The sequence below is a fragment of the Sciurus carolinensis genome, chromosome 6, assembly GCF_902686445.1.
Source record: "Sciurus carolinensis chromosome 6, mSciCar1.2, whole genome shotgun sequence".
NCBI classification, from domain to species: domain Eukaryota; kingdom Metazoa; phylum Chordata; class Mammalia; order Rodentia; family Sciuridae; genus Sciurus; species Sciurus carolinensis.
Window position 1 is genome coordinate 15,898,074 of NC_062218.1, and position 19,496 is coordinate 15,917,569.

Sequence of the window (19,496 nt, forward strand, 5' to 3'; positions counted from 1 at the left end):
CTTGATATGAACTATCATGAACTCAGGGTCCTACTTCTCTGCTATAGACACACATGTTTATAATCCTGCACATTCTTTTAAAAAAAAATGTAAATCTTTCTCTATTTCCAAATAGTATTGAAGTAGTCCCATAGGTAGCATACTTAATAGGGAAAATATTCAGTAATCCTTATCATTTCACTTGTAGTGAAAATTGCAAAGACCCTCTGTATTAAATATTGATTAAAAGAATACAGTTTGGATAAAAATCAGACTTAAAGTTAAAAAAATCTGTTTGAAAATGATATTACTTTTTATGCAGAAAATCTTAATAACTGTACAACATAAGTACTGGCATTAAAAACTGGAACTATCCTTGTCCTTGGTTACAAGATTAACATGATCAGACATACATCTGTCCTTATATGGCTAAAGTAGTTCTAAGAAAAGTACTAATGTGATAAAATGTGCAGAGGAAAGTATTTGAACAAAACATGCACAGATGACAGGGACATTTATATTAAAACAAAAGGAATTTCAAACCATTTCCTCACATCATACATAATAAAGTTTTTCAATGATTCAGAAACACAAACACTAAAGCTATTATCATTGGAACTTGGGAGTAGGAGAATTATTAAACAAACAAGAACCAATAACCTCAAATTAAAACTTAATAACCTAACTTACTCAACATTGAAAACTTTTACTAACAAAACCACTGAGTTTAAACTGTATCAGACATAGTAATGGGGAATAATGTTATAAACTGCATACATAGGAAGTCCTCACTATGGACAATCTGATATACATGAGTTCTGTTATTATGGTTTACTTAACACCAGTATGCCAAAATCATAATTTGGATTTCAGTTGCTATGGAATATAAACTGTGAGGAACTTCGTAAAGTACAAACTCCATCCTAGCTCTTCAGTTTTCAAATCACTCTGTAAATTATAGATAGGCCTCGTGACCAATCACACGGCTTCTTTCAAAATCTGACAGTGACCGGTCACTCTGCCATGTATCCCACCAACAGATAGCGAAAGGTGCAGTTGTATTTCCACCTTGTCTTCCTGTGATAAACCGCATTTATAAAAAGCGAATAAATGACAGAGAAAATCGCCAACAAAGACGAAAATGCATCAAAGATGTGCAAAGTACTAACAACTCTGGAAAGGAATTGTAGGGGACCATGAGCAGAGTTTCAGAGGAAATCCTTGATCACGGGGAGCATTAGCATTGACTGGTTTGAGAGACCTCAGACATGCAGCAAGGAGAACTTGGTAAAGCCAACATTTTTGGCAGATCTTAGAAAGAGTGTGTAAGAAACAGGATGAAGACATCTCAGAAGAAGCAAATGAGCCAAAAAGTCCACAGAAAATTGTCAGGGGCGGGCTCTGAGGGCCCCAGAGCCGCACCCTGGCCTAATCTCTAAGATGGCACCTGTCAGCTTGCCAGACATAGTTGCACTCATATACAAGTTTTAGGAAGTAACTCTGGTTGGCTGTTGTACATGAGGCAATCCTGGTATCTGCCTGGAGACTATTCCTTGATAGGCTGACTTTCCTGGTAGTCTACTCTCTGATAGGCTGATGTTCTCAATATAAGTCTGAGACTTGCAGAATAAACTCCTTTTGGTTCCTGTGATCAAGAAGAGCGTATGCGTTGTGATTGTCCCTACGGGCGGTGGGCGATCTTAAGTGGTGCCGAAACCCGGGAACTCGAGTTACAAAGAAGGAACTGATCAGGTAAATACAGGGAAAGTAAAGTACAGTCTGGCCAGGTTAAAGTTCGCGGGATAAGTGATGGAGTTAAAGTTCACGGGTTAAGCGACAGAGATTGAGTGTTTGTAAGTGCTTTCACTTTTGTTTTGCTAGTTAAAGTGCTTTGCATTCTGTTAGTTTAATAGAGAAATATGGGCACTGAAATGTCACGAATGCGCATGGAAGGTCCCTTAAAGGATTTGCTCCGGGCCAATGGAATTCCTCTTGAAACTAAAATAGACTGAAACTTTTTACGCACAGTGGAAAATATTGCGCCATGGTTCTTGGACGAGGGATTACTGAATATCCCTCAATAGGAGCTTCTAGGGGAGGATTTGAGAGCGACAGAGAGAGTAAAACCATTACCCCTGGGAACCATGGCCATATGGATGTTAGTTAGAGGGTGTTTAGATACTCCTAATACCAAATGCAGAGAGGCCATAAAACAAGGGGAAGAGGTTTTGGAGGAAATAAAAGAGGAAAGGTCTAAAGCATCAGAAAGGGCGTCAATAAGATCAGAGACAGACAAGGAAAATGAAACTGGGTGTGAGGATAGTTCAGATGAAGAGGAGGATTTACTATGTAGAACAAAAAATCTTGCTATTAAGGATCTACTAAAGAAAAGATGGGGCAAACACACACCACACATGGTGACCCTGCGCTCTCAGCTCTTAGAACCAGCCCAACCATCAGTGGCATGTCCTAGTAAGGAGTATAATATAGTAGCCCCAGTCCCCACAAATATTGGGAGATAATTGTTTCACAATTTTCTGCGTCCAAACCTGAATTGATTACTAACCAGGATTAAGGGTTAAAATGCCCTAGGCATCAAGTTTCTGCTGGAACATTTATCCCCTTTCAGATCCAGATCTCAGTCAAGGCTTACATTGAAATGTAAATAGAGAAAGCCTGAAGGCTCAGTAGGAGACCGGTCTCAAACCCAAGGAAAAAAAAAAAAAAAAAAAGAAAAAAAAAGAGCAAAAAGTCTTACCTGAACTCCAGCAAAAGTAAATTTTATGATGCTTTACTAAAGTAACTAACGGCCGTATCATTTTTCCAGGACTCTTGTTTTTTTGAATTCTACATTTTTTTTTGAGCTCATGACTTTTTTGATCAGTTCTATTTTTTTTTACTCAACTAGAGTTTTTGAACATCTGTTACATTGCAATGGAGATTCACCTATAAAGTTTCAAGGCCTTTGATTTTGTGTTATGTGTATGTCGTGCTGTATGATGTCATGTTTTGTCTGTATCAAAACTGAGCGTTCCTAAAATTAAAATTTAAAAATGGATCCAAATATTTTTAATTAACGTGATTTAAAAAGGTTCGATTTAAATTGGGTAAACTAATAGAAGTAAAATGTCTTGAAAATAACTTGCAAGTCTCTAGGTGGTCAAACTAATATAATGTTGATGTTTATAAAATGTCTAACATCAATTTTTCTAGGACTTTCCTCCAACAAGAAAAAGCTGGCAAATACTGTTCAGGACACTTGTCTAATATCTTGGTTTTTTTTTTTTTTTTTAAGAAAATAAGTGAATTAGAATTGACATGCATGGGATTACTCAAATGTGTTTGTACAGAAAATTGTTTTGTGTCATCACTAAACTAAAAACAAGGTTACTAAGAGTTAAGTCCTAACAGGTACAATTCTATACACAAAGGGTTCTAAAAGTTTCAACTGTGTTTCAATTAGAGTACTATAAATAACAAAATATTTAATCTTGTTAAAATAGAGTAATTTATCTAAATTCAGAAATTTCATTAGAGTTGTTTCAGAATGTGAACAAAGAGGTCAACAGATAGGAAAGAAAAAAAAAATAAAAGGTTCTAGATATGGAAATATATCTAGTGAAAAACAAAATGTTTTTGGGTAAGAAAGTGCTTATGTGATAAAATACATGAGGGTCTAAATAAGTGCTAAGAAAGTCTGTAAATAAACAAAAAGGGGGAATAGGGGAGACCTTCAGGTCCCCTAAAGATAAACTTTCTCTTCGCCTCTTTATTTTGAATTTTTTAACTCTGGATAATGAGTTAAAATAATGTCTGCCACTGAGAGACATGGCAATCATAAACAACACGATAGAGCAACGGTAAAATGGAAGGATGTTCTTACAGGACAATGGAACCGCCCGGACCCGGTGCTTTACTGGAGCCGTGGCTCGGTTTGTGTGTTTCCACAGGATAAAACATCGCCTATCTGGGTTCCTGAGCGACTAACTCGACCAGTGCCAACGCTACCAACAAGTAACTCAGACCAACAAAATGAAGATGCTGAACATACTCCTGATGACCATGATGCTCGTAGCCTTTCCCCCCTTGAACTAACTTACAACCTCTTTTTAGTCTCTTAGGAGGAACAATTCAACTATGTACCTTTCCACCTACCCCAGTTTGTGTGTTTCCCCCTTTTATGTTTCTGCTAAACAACTGCTTCTCTCAATTGTACTTCAGATTTATGCTATCTCTCAATGTTGGAATGCTTCTAGGTTCCCGCTGACCGTCTTAATGTGCGTTCCTACCTTCCTACCAGTCCCAGTCTCTGTTACAGATGCAGAATTGCCAGTGTTACTATCAAGAAACAGAAGAGATTTTGGCATCACAGCGGCCATGGTCACCACAGTAGCAGTCTCTGCAGCGGCAGCCACAACCGCAGCAGCAGCATTGACACAACCATACAGACAGCAACAACAATCACTTGGCCAAAAATACAGCTGCAGCCTTACAGACTAAAGAGACCCTAAACCAACATCTAACAGCAGGCATACTCCTTGTAAATCAAAGAGTGGACTTACTACAAGAACAAGTGGATATCTTGCAAGAACTTTTGGGACTGGGATGTGTTTATCCTTTAAGAGCAGTGTGTGTCACCCCTATTGCTTATAATAACCTTAGCTCTATGGTTATGTTATCTAAAAATCTCTCTGTCTACCTTACTGGTAATTGGTCATCTACGTTTGATAATTTAACCAGTCAGCTATGAGCTGAAATACTCAGAGTCAATGCCACCAGGGTTCAAGTTGCATCGGTATCCGAGATGTTCTCTTTGTTATCTAAAGCCCTGGGATTGACAAAACAGTGGGCTGGAACAGTAGCTGTTCTGATTATTATCTGCTTAGGGATAGCCTATGTTATACACAGTCAAATCAGAGCTCGCCAAGATGCCCGATGTCATCAACGGGCTATAGTACAGACTTTGACAGCCATTGAGACAGGCACATCCCCCCAAGTATGGCTAAGCATGCTAGACCAGTAGTCAAAGACGGGTAAGATCCGTGGAAATGCATACCAACCTAAGACAGGGTTCTGACGCCTGGAGGTCAGAATTCCAATGACGGGTAAGGATGTAATTTGCCATGGACAACCTAAGACAGGCATGGTCCCAAGTCATCTTTTCTTTATTTAAAGAATAAGGGGGAGATGTCAGGGGCGGGCTCTGAGGGCCCCAGAGCCGCACCCTGGCCTGATCTCTAAGATGGCACCTGGCAGCTTGCCAGACATAGTTGCACTCATATACAAGTTTTAGGAAGTAACTCTGGTTGGCTGTTGTACATGAGGCGATCCTGGTATCTGCCTGGAGACTATTCCTTGATAGGCTGACTTTCCTGGTAGTCTACTCCCTGATAGGCTGATGTTCTCAATATAAGTCTGAGACTTGCAGAATAAACTCCTTTTGGTTCCTGTGATCAAGAAGAGCGTATGCGTTGTGATTGTCCCCGTGGGCGGTGGGTGATCATAGAAAATGAATATGCAGAGACATTTCACAGCATTTACAACAGCATATAGATTCAAATGCTTCAGGTTAATCCTAATTTAGGAGTGTGACAGTCCATCAGGCATAGAAAAGACGAGAGCACCTTAATGAGGCTTTATAATGAAAGGGCATATACCTTTGGAACTTTTTTTTTTTAATTTAGCTTTTAACTTTTTACAGATTGCATTTTGATTCATTTTACACAAAGTGGGTACCTCATTTTGTTTCTATGGTTGTGCACGATGTAGATTCATACCATTCATGTAATCATACATGTACAAAGGGTAATGATGTCTGTCTCATTCTACCATTTTTCATACCACCCCCTCTCATTTTCCTTCTACATAATCCAAAGTTCCCCAATTATTCTCTCGTTCTTCACTCCCTCACCCCCATTATATATCATCCTCTACTTATCAGGGAAAACATTCGGCCTTTGGTTTTTTGGGCTTGGCTTATTTCACTTAGCAAGATATTCTCCAATTCCATCCATTTATTTGCAAACGCCATAATATCATTCTTCTTTATGGCTGAATAGTGTTCCATTGTGTATATATACCACAGGAACTATTTTTGATGCAGTTTTTACACAGAATTGCAACATTTTAATACTCGGTGTTTGAGATATTTAAAATGATAAATGCTGACTAAATGTTAATTTAGTAAATTTTTCACTTTCTGTATGTTTATAAGCAAAAGAAAAAAATGATTTTAATGTTTTGACAAATCTTTTTAAAATTTGTAGAATAATAGTCCCCAAGTTCCATCGGTTTTTAAGTTCACGTTGCACAGTTCCTACTGAGCAGTCATCTTTCCAGTACAGAACTTCTGTGCAAAGTGAGGAGAGCCAGTACACAAAAACAACACCCTTGAGTATTGCTGGCTACCAAGAACGAGAGTGACTGACTTCTTGCACTCTTGATCTAGAAAAATCTTAAGGGGCTATCAAGTTCAGAGTAAGTTTTGCTCAACTGAAGGTAATATCATTTTTCAAAAGCAAGAGAAAGAACATTTTAACAAAAGGATGAATGATCTATGCAGAAAAGTAGAGGGTGGAAGAAGTAAAGGATGCCAGTCATGTCCAGCTGTTTTTCCCAGATGTATCCAAAAAATTTTAAGTGCATTTCAGAGGTCCCATCCTCTGTGATGCATGCCCTGACCTTTGACATTCCAAAAACTATGGCCAGTATTTTGGTTGTGTCTGTATCTTATACTTATCTCCACACAAAAGTCAGGACCATGAAATCACCCAAATTAAAATGAACAGAGTGTAGGGGCTGGAATTTGATTCCAAGCAGTGCACTCTTCAAATCATGTCTGATACATTTGTTTTTACAACCAATGGAAACATTTTAATTCTTAGTGATTTAATATTTTATAAGTTAGCAACTAAATATTAATTTTACTCTTGTTTCATTTTTCTGTTATTTATAGGCAATCATAAAAACATTTTTCATGTTCTCTCAATCATTTGTAAAAGTCACGAAACAATTCAAGTTTTCGCTATTGTTTATTAAGATTGCTTGGCACAGTTCCTGTTGACCAGTGTCCCATTTTATTGTGTGTGATGCTCTGATCATTTTTCATGTACTCTGCCACAGAGCCAGTCTCCAGTCTCCAGCTGATGACCAATTATCTGGTGTAAAGATATTTTGATATATTATTTTTAAAAACTAAAGAAAAATGTACATCAGTTGCATCATGATTCTAAGAATGAACAATAATTCTAATATCAAACAGTACTTCAAAAGTTTAAGAAAATGAGGTCTTCATAAAGAGTTGAGGCATTTTATCTATATCTACCTCAGTACATCATGAATATTGAAAATATTTTCTACATTTTTGATGTTTGCTTTATTTTGCAAATTTATGAATTAAAATATATATTATCTTTTGATTATTAGAGTTTCAAGGGATATTCTTTTAGAGACAGAATGTAATTATTCATTTATATTTATGTTCTGACCTCTCATGATATAACCATGCCTATATGTTTTGTTATTAAAAGCATCTTCATGATGTAATTTAAGTATTTCTTGTAGTCAACAATTCTGTGGTATTTACTGTAGCTCAAAAGTAACAGACAAGTTCATTTTTGTTATAATTGCATTTTTATTCAGTATGAATCTTCTTTTCTGACTACAGTTAATTGTATATAATACAAAATTTGCCATTTTACCTTTATTTTGGAGAGGTGGTTACTGAGAATTGAACTCAGGAGCACTTGGCCAGCCCTATTTTGCATTCTATTTAGAGACAGGGTCTCACTGAGTTGCTTAGTGCCTCAATTTTGCTGAGGTTGGCTTTGAACTTGTGATTCTCCTGCCTCAGCCTCCAGAGACACTGGTATCACAGGCATGTGCCACCGTGCCTGGATCATTTTATCATTTTTAAGTGTGTAATTTAGGTGCACTGGTTACATTTACATCACTGCACAAATATCACCAACATTTATTTCCATAACTTTCACATCACCTCAAGCAAAATCCGTACCCATTAAACTGCCTTTTTCATTTCATCCCACACAGCTCCTGGTAAGATATAATCTGCTCTATGATTTTCCTGTTCTAGATATTGCATAATATAAGTGGAATCACACATATTTTTGCTTTTGGGCCTGCCTCATTTCATTTTGTTTGATGTTTTAAAGGTGCATCCATAGAGCTTCATTCTTTTATGTCTTGATAAAGATAATTTGCCTTTAATTAAGGAATTTGATCATACAGTAACACAGCAACCAAATATTTTGTTGCATTGATAATAAATATTTTATGTTCATAATTCTACTTTGCTTCTGTTGAAGGGTTAAAGAACATATTATCTTTGTTCATATTCTCTACTGCATTCATTACATTAAGGATATATTGGATCCAAGATGGCGGCCTAGAGGGAGACTGCACCTCCGGTCGCTCCACAACCCAGGAGTTAAGAAGGGGAGGCATTGAGAGACTCGGACTGAAGTGGAGCCACGGGCGAGTCTGCCCACTGGGTAAAGCTCGGCCCGGGTGGCAGGCCCAGATAGAGGTGGCTTATCGGAGCCGGGCAGGGCAGCTAGAGTCATCCAAAGGCAGTCCTGCGCACTCCGGCGGTGGGCCCCGCCCACACAGCCAGCTTCTCCAGGTTCTCGGAACGGAACTGGCCCGCTAGTGAGAGCCTGTCTGAACAGAGCAGGCTCCGAGTCCCGGAGCCCCTGCAGTGCAGTGTACTCCTACAAAGAACCAGCGGAGAGCCTCGATCTGCAATCAGCCTCAGGGATAAGGGCAGGGCAGCCGGAGACCTCTTCAGGCGGCTCTGCCCACTCCGGCTGCGGGCTCTCTTCACGGGGCGATCCAAGATGGCGGCCTAGAGGGAGACTGCACCCCCGGTCGCTCCAGAACCCAGGAGTTAAGAAGGGGAGGCATTGAGAGACTCGGACTGAAGTGGAGCCACGGGCGAGTCTGCCCACTGGGTAAAGCTCGGCCCGGGTGGCAGGCCCAGATAGAGGTGGCTTATCGGAGCCGGGCAGGGCAGCTAGAGTCATCCACAGGCAGTCCTGCGCACTCCGGCGGTGGGCCCCGCCCACACAGCCAGCTTCTCCAGGTTCTCGGAACGGAACTGGCCCGCTAGTGAGAGCCTGTCTGAACAGAGCAGGCTCCGAGTCCCGGAGCCGCTGCAGTGCAGTGTACTCCTGCAAAGAACCAGCGGAGAGCCTCGATCTGCAGTCAGCCTCAGGGATAAGGGCAGGGCAGCCAGAGACCTCTTCAGGCAGCTCTGCCCACTCCGGCTGCGGGCTCTCTTCACGGGGCGATCCAAGATGGCGGCCTAGAGGGAGACTGCACCCCCGGTCGCTCCACAACCCAGGAGTTAAGAAGGGGAGGCATTGAGAGACTCGGACTGAAGTGGAGCCACGGGTGAGTCTGCCCACTGGGTAAAGCTCAGCCCGGGTGGCAGGCCCAGATAGAGGTGGCTTAGCAGAGCCGGGCAGGGCAGCTTGAGTCTTCCCAAGGTAGTCTTCCACACTCCGGCAGTGGGCTCTTCCCACACGGCCAGCTGCACGGTGCAGGCCCACAGTGAGAGCATTTCCGCACAGAGCCAGTTCCAAAACGTGGAACCAGTAGGGGGCTAGGGGCAGTATTCTTCGAATGAGCTGCTTTATCAGATTCCTCCAAGACATCAGGCTACTGAAGGCTGGGAGGTGATACACTGGAAATCTACTGGGACACTATAAGCCAATAGTGGAAAACTGCAATATCTCAGGGTCCCACTGACAACTGACCATTATGAGAAAACAAGGGAAGAAAATGTCCCAAACAAACCTAGATGATATATCAATAAAACCCAATGACAGCACAGCAGAAGAAATGTCAGAAAGGGAGTTCAGAATGTACGTAATTAAAACGATCAGGGAAGCTAATGAGGAGATGAAAGAGCAAATGCAGGCATTGAAGGAGGAGATGAAAGAGCAAATGCAGGCATTAAATGATCGCACCAATCAACAGTTAAAAGACCAAATACGGGAAGCAAGAGATCATTTCAATAAAGAGTTAGAGATACTGAAAAAAAACCAAACTGAAATCCTTGAAATGAAGGAAACAATAAACCAAGTTAAAAACTCCATAGAAAGCATAACCAATAGGATAGAACACCTGGAAGACAGAACCTCAGACATTGAAGACAAAATATTTAACCTTGAAAACAAAGTGGAACAAACAGAGAAGATGGTAAGAAATCATGAACAGAATCTCCAAGAACTATGGGATATCATGAAAAGGCCAAATTTGAGAATTATTGGGATTGAGGAAGGCTTAGAGAAACAAACCAAAGGAATGAACAATCTATTCAATGAAATAATAACAGAAAATTTCCCAAATCTGAAGAACGAAATGGAAAACCAAGTACAAGAGGCTTATAGAACTCCAAACATACAAAATTACAACAGACCCACACCAAGGCACATTATTATGAAAATACCTAACATACAAAATAAAGACAGAATTTTAAAGGCCACGAGAGAAAAGAATCAAATTACATTCAGAGGGAAACCAATAAGAATATCAGCAGATTTTTCAATCCAGACCCTAAAAGCTAGAAGGGCCTGGAACAACATATACCAAGCCCTGAAAGAAAATGGATGCCAACCAAGAATCTTATACCCAGCAAAACTTACCTTCAAATTTGACGATGAAATAAGATCCTTCCATGATAAACAAAAGCTAAAGGAATTTACAAAAAGAAAGCCAGCATTACAGAACATTCTCAGCAAAATATTCCATGAGGAAGAGATGAAAAACAACGATGCAAATCAGCAACAGGAGGCGCTAGCCTAAAGGAATAGCCAAATAAAGGAGAAACCAAATCATGTCAAAAACAAATATGAGTCAATTGACTGGGAATACAAATCATATCACAATAATAACCCTGAATGTTAATGGCCTGAATTCATCAATCAAAAGACACAGACTGGCAGATTGGATTAAAAAGAAAAATCCAACAATATGCTGCCTGCAAGAGACTCATCTCATAGAAAGAGACACCCATAGACTAAAGGTGAAAGGATGGGGAAAAACATACTATGCACACGGACACAGCAAAAAAGCTGGAGTATCCATCCTCATCTCAGATAATGTGGACTTCAAACCAAAACTAGTCAGAAGGGATAAAGAAGGACATTACATGCTGCTTAAGGGAAGCATAAATCAGCAAGACATAACAATCATAAATATCTATGCCCCGAACATTGGCTCATCCACGTACGTCAAACAAATCCTTCTCAATTCCAGAAACCAAATAGACCACAACACAATAATACTAGGCGATTTTAACACACCTCTCTCACCACTGGATAGATCGTCCAAACAAAAATTGAATAAAGAAACTATAGATCTCAACAACACAATCAGCAATTTAGACTTAACGGACATATATAGAATATACCATCCAACACAGAATGAATACACTTTCTTCTCAGCAGCACATGGATCCTTCTCTAAAATAGACCATATTTTATGCCACAAAGCTACTGTTAGTAAATACAAGAAGATAGAGATACTACCTTGTACTCTATCAGATCATAATGGATTGAAATTAGAAATAAATGACAGAATAAAAAACAGAAACTTCTCCAATACCTGGAGACTAAATAATACACTATTATATGATGAATGGATAACAGAAGACATCAGGAGGGAAATAAAAAAATTCTTAGAAGTAAACGAGAACAAAGACACATCATATCAAAATCTCTGGGACACTGTGAAAGCAGTACTTAGAGAAAGATTTATTTCATGGGGTGCATTCAAAAAAAGAAGTAGAAATCAACAAATAAACGAGTTAACACTACAGCTCAAAGCACTAGAAAAAGAAGAGCAGACCAATACCAAAAGTAGTAGAAGACAGGAAATAGTTAAAATCAGAGCCGAAATCAACGAAATCGAAACAAAAGAAACAATCGGAAAAATTAATAAAATAAATAGTTGGTTCTTTGAAAAAATAAATAAAATTGATAAACCCTTAGCCACACTAACAAAGAGAAAGAGGGAGAAAACTCAAATTACTAAAATTCGGAATGAACAAGGAAACATCACAACAGACACGAGTGAAATACAAAACATAATTAGAAGCTATTTCGAAAATCTATACTCCAACAAAACAGAAAACCTTGAAGACATCAACAAATTTCTAGAGACATATGAACTACCTAAACTGAACGAGGAGGACATACACAACTTAAATAAACCAATTTCAAGCAATGAAATAGAAGAGGTCATCAAAAGCCTACCAACAAAGAAAAGTCCAGGACCAGATGGGTTCTCAGCCGAGTTCTATAAAACCTTTAAAGAAGAGCTCATTCCAATACTCCTCAAACTATTCCATGAAATAGAAGAGGAGGGAACCCTACCAAACTCGTTCTATGAAGCCAATATCACCCTGATACCTAAACCAGACAGAGACACATCAAGGAAAGAAAATTTCAGACCAATATCCTTAATGAACATCGATGCAAAAATTCTCAACAAAATTTTAGCAAATCGCATACAAATATATATTAAAAAGATAGTGCACCACGATCAAGTGGGTTTTATCCCAGGGATGCAAGGTTGGTTCAACATTCGGAAATCAATAAATGTCATTCACCATATCAACAGACTTAAAGTTAAGAATCACATGATTATTTCAATAGATGCAGAAAAAGCATTTGATAAAATACAGCATCCCTTCATGCTCAAAACACTAGAAAAAATTGGGGTAATGGGAACATTCCTAAACATTATAAAGGCCATCTACGCTAAGCCCATGGCTAATATCATTCTAAATGGTGAAAAACTGAAAGCGTTCCCCCTAAAAACTGGAACAAGGCAGGGATGCCCTCTTTCACCGCTTCTATTCAACATCGTCCTTGAGACTCTAGCCAGAGCAATCAGACAAACCAAAGAAATTAAAGGGATACGAATAGGAAAAGAAGAACTCAAACTATCCCTGTTCGCTGATGACATGATTATATATTTAGAGGAACCTGGGAATTCCACCAGAAAACTTTTAGAACTCATAAGTGAATTCAGTAAAGTAGCAGGTTACAAGATCAATGCTCATAAATCCAATGCATTTTTATACATAAGTGATGAATCTTCAGAAAGAGAAATTAGGAAAACTACCCCATTCACAATAGCATCGAAGAAAATAAAATACTTGGGAATCAATCTCACAAAAGAGGTGAAAGACCTCTACAATGAGAACTACAGAACACTAAAGAAAGAAATTCAAGAAAACCTTAGAAGATGGAAAGATCTCCCATGTTCCTGGATAGGCAGAATTAATATCGTCAAAATGGCTATACTACCTAAAGTTCTATACAGATTCAATGCAATTCCAATTAAAATCCCAATGATGTACCTCGCAGAAATAGAGCAAGCAATTATGAAATTCATCTGGAAGAATAAAAAACCTAGAATAGCTAAAGCAATCCTCAGTAGTAAGAGCGAAGCAGGGGGTATTGCAATACCAGATCTTCAACTCTACAACAAAGCAATAGTAACAAAAACGGCATGGTATTGGTACCAAAATAGACAGGTAGATCAATGGTACAGAATAGAGGACATGGACACAAACCCAAATAAATACAATTTTCTCATACTAGACAAAGGTTCCAACAATATGCAATGGAGAAAAGATAGCCTCTTCAACAAATGGTGCTGGGAAAACTGGAAAACTATATGCAATAGAATGAAACTAAACCCCTATCTCTCACCCTACACAAAACTCAACTCAAAATGGATCAAGGACCTCGGAATCAGACCAGAGACCCTGCATCTTATAGAAGAAAAAGTAGGTCCAAATCTTCAACTTGTTGGCTCAGGATCAGATTTCCTTAACAGGACTCCCATAGCACAAGAAATAAAAGCAAGAATCAACAACTGGGATAGATTCAAACTAAAAAGCTTTCTCTCAGCAAAGGAAACTATCAGAAATGTGAAGAGAGAGCCTACAGAGTGGGAGAATATCTTTGCCAACCATACCTCAGATAGAGCGCTAATTTCCAGAATCTATAAAGAACTCAAAAAACTCTACACGAAGAATACAAATAATCCAATCAACAAATGGGCTAAGGAAATGAACAGACACTTCACAGAAGAAGATGTACAAGTAATCACCAGATATATGAAAAAATGTTCAACATCCCTAGTAATAAGGGAAATGCAAATCAAAACTACCCTAAGATTTCATCTCACCCCAATTAGAATGGCGATTATCAAGAATACAAGCAACAATAGGTGTTGGCGAGGATGTGGTGAAAAAGGAACACTCATACATTGCTGGTGGGGTTGCAAATTAGTGCAACCACTCTGGAAAGCAGTGTGGAGATTCCTCAGAAAGCTTGGAATGGAAACACCATTTGACCCAGCTATCCCACTCCTTGGCCTATACCCAAAGGACTTAAAAGCAGCATACTACAGAGATACAGCCACATCAATGTTCATTGCTGCTCAATTCACCATAGCCAGATTGTGGAACCAACCTAGATGTCCTTCGGTTGATGAATGGATAAAGAAACTGTGGCATATTTATACAATGGAATATTACTCCGCAATGAAGAATGATAAAATTATGGCATTTGTAGGCAAATGGTCGAAATTGGAGAATATCATGCTAAGTGAGATAAGCCAATCTCAAAAAACTAAAGGACGAATGATCTCGCTGATAAGCGGATGAGGACATATAATGGGGGGTGGGACGGGCTAGCATTAGGTTTAGGGTTAGGTTTAGAGTTAGGCTAAGGAGAGCAGTAAGAATGAAGGAAAGAAGGACTGTGTAGAGGGAAAAGAGGGGTGGGAGGGGTGGGAGGGGTGGGAGGGGTGGGGGGGAGGAGAAAAATATAACAAACATCATTACCCTATGTAAACGTAAAAAAAAAAAAAAAAAAAAATAGTTCACTTGAAAGCCCTGTTGGAAAAAAAAAAAAAAAAAGGATATATTACTCAATTTACTTTTCATATTGACTTTTATATATTTACTCTTGTTTTTCCGACAACCCTCCCCACTAATATACTGCTATTATTATTATTATTATTATTATTATCTGTATCTTTCTTCCAGGAAATAATCACTAATGACTCTATGAAAATTTTATATTTGCATAGCATTTTTAGTTTACAGCTCAATAAATCATACATCATGTTCGTTTTCTACTAACATTTCTCTTTCACTCAGATTTCTAGGTCTTTACAGATGCAACTTCTGCTTTGGTCTCTTAGAGTCCTCATCAGCCTGCGGGATTGGAGCTTGGCGTCTCCCACCTCCCTTGTGAAGACATCACCAGTCCTCGTCCCACCTCCAGGCAGGAGTTTCATATCATTCACTTTGACATTCACAATGGGAATATTGATTTGGTCCAAAGAATGCATTCAATAAGTTATTAATGAATAGATCAAAGAAGATTCTTGCAGACTAAATCCAGGGAAATCCTCAAGTCGTACAGTGGATCTTTCACTTCACTTTTATTAATTGAACGATGACTTTATTAAGTTTCTATCAACAAGCATAAAGTTAATCTTAACAAATTTTAAGTGACAAATGTGACCCTAAATTATGCAAAAATTTCATTTTACTTGATTCCCAGAAGTTGCACTAGAAGTCATTCCTCTATTTTATTGAAAATATTAATTCTCATGTCTTAACAGGCTAGGTTTCCCCCTTTCCAGATCATGTGCTGGAACTATGACCTTGCAAAAAGTACTTATTTCTCTCATTTCTGTTCCATATTCAGGAAAATACTGATACTAATATCTATATATTACTAAAATCTACATATACTCTCAGTATTTCATTTACTGGTCTTTTCTCCATTGAAATGCAGAGATACTTTATATGTTTTAGATATTAGATATTTGTTGGTTTGCAAAATTACGTTTCTCATGAAAACTCTGTTCCCTCTCAGGTTATTTTATATCTTATCTTTTACACCTTTACTCATAGCTCCATATTCATAAGCATATTCATATCTTGAATTATTTCTCTTCTTTTTAGAGTATTTTCCATATTTATTTTTTCTTTCCAAAAAGACTTTTTCTCATTAAACATGATGAAGCCTTGTATATTTGACAATATCTTTTTGTCTTTCATATTTAAACAATAATGTGGCATACAAACTGTCTAGGCTCAAAATTAATTTTTTCTTCATCGGTTTGAAAATATTACTCATTTGTCTTCTTGTGTTTCATGAATCATTCAGGCTGATTGCCAACGGTCACTTACAAAGCTGCTATTGAAATACCTGATGTTAACATGATTTATGTTCCTTTTTAAGCTACCTGTGTACTAGAATCTTTTTGCAGTTTCATTTTAGACTGTCTCTCCAAAAGCATAGCTGTGCATTTTTCTCATCTCCCCCATATGGGATTCTTTAAGCCCTTTAAATCTGAGGACTTTTATCTCTCATTAGTTCTGAAATTGCTCTGTCATTTTCTTCCCAAATACTTCTATTTTTCTTATTCTCTCTTTATGTCCCCTCTCTAGTATTTGTTATGTTATTGGTTTATTTCCTCGGTGTTGACATTTTTCTCCTCTACATCATTTAGTATTTTATGTTTTAGACATTTCCCTGACTTTATTACTTTCTTCTGCCTGTAGAAGTGTTTGTGGATACACTTTCCCACTTCCTGTTTGTATTTAGTCCTTTGTATTTGGCTACTTATCCTTTTCGGTAACATTTTAAAAACACAAATATTTATAAACAAATATTATACATTTCCTATTATATATACATACACATATGTATGCTCACATACATGTATATATGATACACTATTATAATAATTTGCTATTTTTAACATTTATAATCACATACACACTATATCTTTTTCAATCTATGAATCTTCCTTTTTATTTCTATTTTTTTAGTTACTAATACCCCTGCATGAATTTTCAGGACTGCTTACGCTGCCCCATTTCTTGATTTATTTCCCCCATTACTTCAGATATTTTTTTGTCACAAAGATTACTCAATTGGGTGACTGTCCATTATAGTGATAGGTGTACTTCAAGACATTTGAAGAAGTTCCACCTACTCTTACTGAAGTCTATTTCATCTGGAAGTGTCCATGAACTTTTCCTTCAATGTTTACTGAGACTGAAGTGAATCCCAGGACTTCGCTTCTTTTCATTTTGTTCAATGTAAGATGGTGGATAGAGATGCTGTAGCTTAGAACAGAACTCCTCATCCACATTGGTTGGGCACAGAACAATCCTTTGGTAACCATTGGCCGTGATTGCCAATACTCCAGTGTTTGTGCCTGCAATTGCCTTTTAAATTTTTTTTTAAGGAGTCCAGTTTCTTCTATCCTATTTAATAATTGTCCATGGTTGATGCTCATTAAATTCACCTGTAAATGTATTTAATAAATCAATTATTAATTCAGTAAATTTCCAAACTCTGAGAATTGGCCCTGGACATCTAAGTACAAATGCACTATTACGTTTTACAATTTATTGATCACCACTGTTTCCCTTCTCTAGTCTCATTCCATAAGTTTTTGTTATCCTTGAGAATATTTTTCTTTTTTTTTTTTTCCTTTGATGCATAATGTTAACCATGGGAATGATATTTTTTAAAAGGAAACCTAATCTGCATCTCCCTCCACCATAGGTGATCTAGCTTCTTGCTTAAAGACTTACACCACGCAAGGCCCCCTGCACCTTCAGCTGCCGATCCGCAGGCCTCAGCTTTTGGAGGACCGCGGAGTCTGCGCAGGCCTCTTGTTCTCCGTGAGCACCATGCCGCTCTACAAAGGCCTAGGCAGAGGTGGCGAGAAAACGGCGATCAGATACTTGGGAGAGGCCTTCACCAAATGTGGATTTGCTGGAGAAACTGGTCCAAAATGTATAATTCCTAGCGAGATAAAAAGAGCTGGCATGCCTAAGCCAAAGTTGTTCGGTGTAACATAAAAACAGAAGAGTTAGATTCCTACCTAAAGGAATTCATCCACATACTCTATTTCAGGCATTTGTTGGTGAATCCCAGAGATCGTGGAGTTGAAATTATCAAGTCGGTATTATGTCCTTCTCTCTTCAGAGAGACCCTTGCTTGTGTTCTTTTCAAGTATTTTGAGGTTCCATCTGTACTGCTTGCTCCAAGTTGTCTAATGGCACTTCTGACACTTGGAATCAACTCTGTCCTGGTCCTGGATTGTGGCTACAGGGAAAGCCTGGTGTTACCTTTATACGAGGGAATCCCAATACTCAATTGTTGGGGAACTCTTCCCCTTGGAGGAAATGTTCTTCACAGGGAGATGGATGAAATGCTCTTCACAGTTGAGTAACTGTTGGAACAATGTACTGTTGACACAGGTGCTGCTAAAGAACAGTCTTCCCTCTATGATGGGTTCAGTTCCAGAAGGTGTCTTAGCAGACATTAAAGTACGCACTTGCTTTGTAAGTGACCTGAAGCATGGACTGAAAATCCAAGCTGCAAAATTTAATGTTGATGGGAACAGTGAGCAACCCTCACCACCCTGAAATGTTGACTATCCATTAGATGGGGAGAAGATTTTACATGTCCTTGGATCAATCAGAGAATCAGCTGTGAAAATTCTTTTTAAACAAGATAATGAAGAGAAATCAGTTGCCAAGTTAATTCTGAATTCTCTTCTGCAGGGCCCAATAGACACCAAGAAGCAACTAGCAGAGAATTTGGTAGTCCTAGGTGGCATATCTATGTTGTCAGGATTTCTCCACAGATTGCTTGCAGAAAAAAGGTATTTGGTAGAAAAACCAAAATATCAAAAAGCACTTGGCACCAAGACATTCCAAATTCACACTCCACCTGCAAAGACTAATTGTGTAGCCTGGTTGGGAGGGGTTATTTTTGGAGTATTGCAAGATATACTTGGGAGCCATTCAGTTTTGAAGGAATATTATAATCAGACAGGCCGTGTACCTGCTTGGTGTTCTCTCAATAACCCGCCTTTGGAAATGATGTTTGATGTTGGAAAAGCTCAGCCACCTTTGATGAAGAGAGCATTTTCCACTGAGAAATAAAAGTTTGATTAAAATTCAACTTTGCTTCATTTCAAATGTTTAATCAATTATAAGCAAATTGTACAAAGTATGTAGGATGCTTTACTATAGATGACTTCAGTGAAAGTGAAATCATTACTGTATATACTGTTAATTTTTGATTAGTTTGACTTTGTTTCTCTTGTGTATAGTAAAATGGTAGCTGTTGTCTATCAATAAAATATAGGTAAGCAGTTTAATTTTGGAAGTTTGTTACACAGTTCAGTTTTCAAAAGGAATAATAGTGTTCCTCCACAGTTCACCTAATCTGTCCTAGGCACTGGACACCTCATTCACTTAATTATTTTCAGCAGTTATTTTCAGTGAATGAATGAAAAGTGTTAACCATTATCAGTTATTTCAAAGAGTAACATGGGTCTGTTTTTAAAAATCTTTTCTTCTGATACTCATGTGTCCATATTATAATAGTGTGACTTTTCCAGGAATATATTTGATTCTTTGGACTGAG

General features: G+C 38.3%; 1 pseudogene; it reads left to right on the forward strand.

The window, feature by feature from the left end:
- The first annotated feature begins 17,746 nt into the window (after nucleotides 1-17,746).
- LOC124986494 (actin-related protein 10-like) lies at nucleotides 17,747-19,009 on the forward strand (annotated as a pseudogene).
- The last annotated feature ends 487 nt before the right edge of the window (nucleotides 19,010-19,496 follow it).